Here is a 7,115-nt window from a genome sequence, read left to right as displayed (position 1 = left end):
CAGGCAAGGCGAATTTGGTTGCAGATGCCTTGAGTCGGAAGGAGCATGTTCACTCCGCTTTTGTTGTCCAGCTACCCGATGAATTAGCAAAAGATTTTGAGAAACTCAACCTGGGAATTGTTACTCACACTGAAGGAGTTACCATTGAGTTGAAACCTACCTTGGAGCAAGAGATTCGTAAAGGTCAGGTTGGTGATGCTAAGATTCAAGAGATTAAGGATCTGATTACGGATGGTCGAGTTCCGGAATTCACGGAGGATGAGCAAGGTACGATATGGTTCAAGAATCGGATCTGTGTTCCCGATATTGATAGTCTTCGGGAAACCATATTGAAGGAGGCTCATGATTCAGTTTATTCTATCCACCCTAGAAGTACTAAGATGTATCAAGATTTGAAGCAAAAGTATTGGTGGTATGGACTGAAAAGAGATGTTGCTGCCCATGTGGCTAAGTGTGATGTGTGTCAAAGAGTTAAGGCCGAACATCAAAGACCCGCTGGACTATTGCACCCATTGAAGATTCCTGAGTGGAAATGGGAAGAAATTGGTATGGATTTTATTGTTGGACTACCCCGCACCCCTGCTGGGTATGACTCTATTTGGGTAATTGTGGACAGATTGACAAAAGTAGCTCATTTCATACCCGTGAGGACTAATTACACGGGAGCCAAGTTAGCAGAATTGTATATGACTCGGATAGTTTGTTTACATGGAGTGCCTAAGAAGATCGTGTCTGATCGAGGATCACAGTTTACTTCTCGGTTTTGGAAGAAGTTGCATGAGAGCTTGGATACAAAGTTGAATTTTAGCTCAGCCTACCATCCCCAGACTGATGGACAGAGAGAGAGGACTAATCAAGTGCTAGAAGATATGTTAAGAGCTTGTGCTCTTAAACATGGTGGAAGTTGGGAGAAGAGCTTACCCTATGCTGAGTTTTCTTATAATAATAGCTATCAGGCCAGTTTGAAGATGTCACCATTTGAAGCTCTGTATGGTAGAAAATGCAGGACTCCACTGTATTGGGATCAAACTGGAGAGAGACAGTTCTTTGGGCCTGAGCTTATTCAAGAGGTGGAGGAACAAGTTTGAATGATAAGAGAAAATTTGAGAATTGCACAATCCAGGCAGAAGAGCTATGCTGATAATAGGAGAAGATTACTGGAGTTTAAGGAGGGTGATCATGTCTATTTGAAGGTGTCACCACTTCGTGGTATGAGGAGATTTAAAGTTAAAGGAAAGTTGTCCCCTCGCTTCATTGGACCTTTCTTGATCTTAAAGCGAGTGGGGGAAGTTGCATATCAATTGGAGTTACCCGATCATCTGTCAGATGTACATGATGTATTTCATGTGTCTCAGCTAAAGAAGTGCCTCAGGGTACCTGAGGAGCAGCTACCACTGGAGGACCTTAGTGTTCAAGATGACCTGACTTATGCGGAGTACCCTATCAAGATTTTGGACACTTTGACTCGAGTTACCAGAAATAAGGTGACAAAGATGTGCAAAGTACAATGGAGTCACCACGGTGAAGATGAAGCAACGTGGGAGAGAGAAGAAGAGCTTCGCATAGACTTCCCCCATCTTTTCCCTAGATCTTCTTAAATCTCGAGGACGAGATTATTTTTAAGGGGGGTAGGATTTGTAATACTCAAAAGTGTAATAAAAGTGGATAGAGATAAACTCATTTGTTTGTGGCCTCTACTATTCATTGCATGTGATCAACACTAGTTAAGTGGGCAATTAGAACCAAGAACACCTAAATAATCTATGCATCATGTTGGAGTTTATGTGTTTGCGCATCTATAAATAAAAATAATAATAATAATATTAATAAAAATATATTAGTGCCCCAATGGGGAATTTAAGACCCAAACTTACCTTTAGAAATTGAAAATGATATAAACAATAAGGGAAATACTATATACAATATGAAGAAAATATGTAAATAAAGGTGCCATTTCATATTGGAATCTTTGGTTTGAATATTCAATCTAAAGTGCAAATTCACAACAGAGATTTGAATTAAAATTTGAATTCAAAAAAAATAGAAAGAAAAGAGAATAAAAGAAATGGGAAAGGAGGTTTTGGCTAATTGGGTCGGGAGAAGCCAATTCAGCCCATTCGCCCTAACACCCCCACGCCCAGCCCACCGTCACCGATTTTCCCCCTGCGCTGACCATGGTGGTCCACCTAGCAGATGCTCTTCCACTTGGACGCTTCCGCGTGGGGTCGGCTGGTCGGACTCGTCGTCCCCGCGAGGTTCGCGGGCGAGCTCAACGGAAGTCGAGAAATTCACGCACCTGGCGGCTCGATTCATGTATAAAACGGGGGTGTAGCCGGCGGGGGACCAAAGGCTTCAAAACCCTAGCCGCCAGAGGTTCTCTGGCCGCAGCAGCAAACACGACCGCAATAGAGAGAAAGCGGAGAGAGAGAGGGAGAACCACGGCTGCCGCGGGTTCTGGCGCCGCTGCGACTTCAAGCAAGGGGTCGGGTGATCGTCGGGGAAGGGGGAGAACCGCGCGCGAACCACCGTGGGTTTGCGGCAGTGCGCGGTGGCCGACATTGCTCGTCAGAGCTGGAATTTGCCGCGGCGCGGACGCATCTGTGGGTTGAATTCCTCATCTCTGGTAAAAATACTCCCTATTGCATACACCGTACCCTTCGTGAAAACTTGTGTAGGCTGTGCCGATGCACAGGATTCCAGGGCGCCGGGTGGTCTACACCGGCGATGGACCACCGCGGTTGGCCCTGCGCCACCGTAGCGCGTGCCTGGAGGTAGTAGAAGGTCGCCGCACCGTTGGATCGCTTACGGACGGTGTGGATTAGATCAACGCGTAATCCTTTGGTGGGTCGGATCTTGGCCATTAGATCCCTATTGGACGGCTCTGATTGGCATCCCTGTACCGGTTCGGTTGAGCGTAATCTCGACCGCGCGATCTTGATCCGGTGGCTAGGGTGCGTAGCGATTCGTTTGATGTCTAGATCTAATCTGGGCCCTCGGTTCTGAATCTAGCGGTCGAGATCTCACCGTACCCCTTCGCCTCGTGCTTTTGCTAAAGAAGCCCTGGCGAATTTCAATATAAACCCGCCGTCCTGGGGGCACTACTCCCTGAGTCTGTGGAATTCTTACACCGTAGCCCCTGCAGTTTCCTGTAATTGAGGCCCAGTACAGAGAATTATAACACTAGAGAAAACTTATTAGAAAAAGGATTTTTAGTGTGAAAATAAATCCTAGAACTTGTTTAATTTGTAGAAAATTCATATGAACTCCAAATTGGTCCATTCCAGTTCCTAAATTTTTATAATACTATTGTCTAACCATTAGTGTCTCTATTTTAACATGAAAGTGGATTTAAAATTTATCTAGCACTTAATCTTATATTAAGCACATAAAATCTTCAGAAATTCATATCTTAAAATCTATAACTCCAAATTTAATGATTCCAGTTCCTGTGATCATATTTTAATGTCTAGTTTATTACTGTATATTCTATTTGCATGTTTGATGTGATGTTAATTTATGCTATGCTATGTATGTATTGTGTTGATACGAGTAGACGAGCAAACCACTGTGGAACCTGAGGTTCAACAAGTTGAAGTAGCTGAGCAGGAGCTCGTGGAAGGCAAGTTGTGCCCTTGATCACTTCTTTTACCCATTCATGTTCTTATTATTCATAATGATCTGCATAGGATAATTTTGCTGGGACCCAATAGGATACCCTAGATTTGACTATCTTTATACCTTGTTTCACCACTGGTTTCACTACTAAACTTTTGGGTAGTACATGCTATTACTTTATGTGGATTTGGGTATAGAGATATTCATCACTCATTTTTACACTTGTTATTATCTGTTCATTATTTTATGTTCATGATAAGATCATTATGTTAATGGGAACATGGAGAACCACCCGGGAAAACAGTGCTACCACAAGGGTTTAATGGGACGCCCTTGGCTGATTAACTAGGAAAGCTAGTGGAGGGCTACCTTACCCGAAAGGGGCAAGGGCAGTAGGGGAGTGGTCAGTGTAGGGAGGTCCTTGGGTTGATTTCGCTGCGATGGCGGTCAGACAAGAACCCTGCACTGGAGCTTCCTATAAACTGTAGCGGGTAGTCTGAAGCTAGTGGAACTTTGTAAAGGCCTCGTAGTGGTACCCTGCCTCGCTTCCTTGGTAGAGGTGTATGGAGTCTGATCAACTCCGTGGCAAATGGGTAACACGACTTGTGGGTAAAGATGCGCAACCTCTGCAGAGTGTAAAACTGGTATACTAGCCGTGCTCACGGTCATGAGCGGCTCGGACACTCACATGATTAACTTATGGAACCTAAACTTAATTTGTCATCTCATTGCATTTGGGATTATTTTATTATTACTTTTACTTATTATTACTACGGTTTGGTATTCACTTACAATTAGTAACTGCTAATAAAATTTTGACCAACTTATAAAAGCAATGCTCAGCTTCAGCCTTTATTTCATTGATCAGCCTTACACTTCATGAACTCCCACCTTTGGTGAGTTCATGCCACATTATTCCCCATGACTTGTTGAGCTATGAACGTATGTGAGCTCACTCTTGCTGTCTCACACCCCCCCACAGGAGAAGAACAGGTGGTTCAGGAGGAGCCACAAGGCGAGGAGTATGATCTGATCTAGGTGGCATTTCTCAGTTGACATTGGCGCCGACGATCCTTAGTTCGTTTTATATTTATCTTTTATTTTGTATTAAGTCTTCCGCTATGTAATAAATACTCTGATGTTTTATGACATTTATCTCTATACACTCTGTTATTATATATGTTGTCTTCTTTGGCGCATGTATGAGATGCACCTGGCTTTGTTCCTTAAAGCCCGGGTGTTACAGAAGTGGTATCAGAGGAAATGTTGACTGTAGGCCGAAACCTAGATAGAAATGGACAAAACCCTTACCTACTTATCTTACTCCGATTCATTCTATACTTACCTTACTCTGATTCTTTCTACACTTATCTTGATCCTGTCTCACCTTCTACTGTTCCACTCTGATCATTCTTACCTTTTCTACTCTGAGACAAGATGGATTTCTCACCTTGGAATCCTAGATTTATGATCTTTTTAAGGGATAGGAAGCCTAAGACAAAATTAAAACTATTTTCTCTATTAAAAATGTTGGTTGATTGTTCTGATGATCAATGCCTGATTTGCTTCTTTGATTGATTGAAATATTATATATGGACATCTTAGCATGTGCCAGCATAAGGTAATAAATTAGCTATGGTAGGTAAAACGTTAAACTGCTTAGCTAATAAATCCCCCAAAGTAACATGATTCGTAATTACTGCCTTGTCTACTGCTCTCTCTTACCATATGTATCTAACTCAGATGGTCAATACCAGGAGGGGTGGTGGAATTGATTTGCCTCCTAATCGACACACTCGAAGGATATATAGACAACCTCAGCCACAGCCAGCAGGGATGAATCCTCCTAATCCTCCACCAGGCGGTGTTGATCCACTGATTGCAGCACAGATGGCTGTGATGCAGCAAATGGCGGACACTATGGCTGATATGCGTGCGCAGATGCAGCAAGAACGCCAGGAGATGCGTCAGGAAAGAGAAGATATACGTCAGGAGTTGCGCCAGGAGAGAGAGGAGATACGTCAGGAGAGAAGGGCGCAACAACAGCAGTTGCAACAACAACTTCAACAACAGCAGCAACAGCAGCAAGTGCCATTGCCTCCACCACCACCACTAGTTCCACCACGTGATAAGCACCGGGAGTTTATGAGCCATAAGCCGACGACCTTCGCCAGCTCGCCAGACCCACTTGATGCAGATGATTGGCTGAAAGCAATTGAGAAGATGCTCAACATTGCCCAATGCTCAGACAGAGAGAAAGTTCTTTATGCCTCAGGTCGTCTGACAGGTCCTGCTGCTGACTGGTGGGATTCTTATACTGCTGCCCATGATGCTGCTGATACTATTACTTGGGCAGAGTTCAGTACACAGTTCAGAAACTACCATATTCCAGCTGGTATGATAAAGATCAAGAAGAAGGAGTTTCTGTCATTGAAGCAAGGTAACATGTCAGTCAGCGAGTACAGAGACAAATTTATTCAGCTGTCGAGATATGCTCCAGAGGAAGTTGCTGAGGATGAAAGAAAGCAGGAGCACTTTATTGAAGGACTTAATGGACCCTTGCAGTATGCACTGGTTGCACACACCTTTCCATCATTTCAGAGGCTACTGGATAAGGCTCTTGCTATTGAACACAAGCGTGTTCAATTGGGTGATTTGAAGAGGAAGGCTATCTCACAAGGACAGGGTAGCAGCAGTGTTCGTCCCCGCTACGTTCCACCACAGGGTACACCGACTCGACCAGGAGGGCCACGTACAGCTCAGTATGCTCCATAGGGGTCTCCATGGACACCTACTCGACAGGCTACCCCCACTGGCACCCCGACGAAGTTTTCAGGACAGAGTTCAGGCACTACTTGTTTCAAGTGTGGGAAGACTGGTCATTATGCAAATGTCTGCCCGCAGAGGATTACTACTACTCCAGTTCAGAATAGGCAGCAAACTCCAGGATCTGGCAAGGGATATTCTATTGCCAAGGTTAATCAAGTCAGCGTTGATGCTACTCCGGGTGGTGGGGACATCGTACTTGGTATGTTTTATGTTAATGCAATTCCTGCAACCATATTATTTGATTCTGGTGCTACACATTCATTCATGTCTGCTCGTTATGCCAACACAAATGAGATACCACTGCTAAATATGAGAAAACCCATGATAGTAATCACGCCTAAAGGGCCTATTGAGGCAAATCAAATGACACGTAGATTGACATTAACCATTATGGGTAGAGAATTTGGAGCTACTACTATAATATTAGAGTCAAGTAGTATAGATCTGATCCTTGGTATGTCATGGCTAAGAAAGCAAAGGTCGTTATAGCATGTGGTAGAGGTACCGTAGAACTCACTACCACTAAAGGAGAAAGATTTCAAGTTAATATTGCAGTAACCTCCTCATCCATGCGTGCAATGTTCTTTATACCCGAGGAGTTTGTTGGTGACAACATCCGGGTGGTTAGTGATTTTCCGGATATCTTTCCAGAGGAGTTACCAGGGATGCCG

The sequence above is a fragment of the Zea mays genome, chromosome 7, assembly GCF_902167145.1.
Source record: "Zea mays cultivar B73 chromosome 7, Zm-B73-REFERENCE-NAM-5.0, whole genome shotgun sequence".
In the NCBI taxonomy this organism is placed as follows: domain Eukaryota; kingdom Viridiplantae; phylum Streptophyta; class Magnoliopsida; order Poales; family Poaceae; genus Zea; species Zea mays.
Note: the sequence above shows the minus strand (reverse complement) of the source record.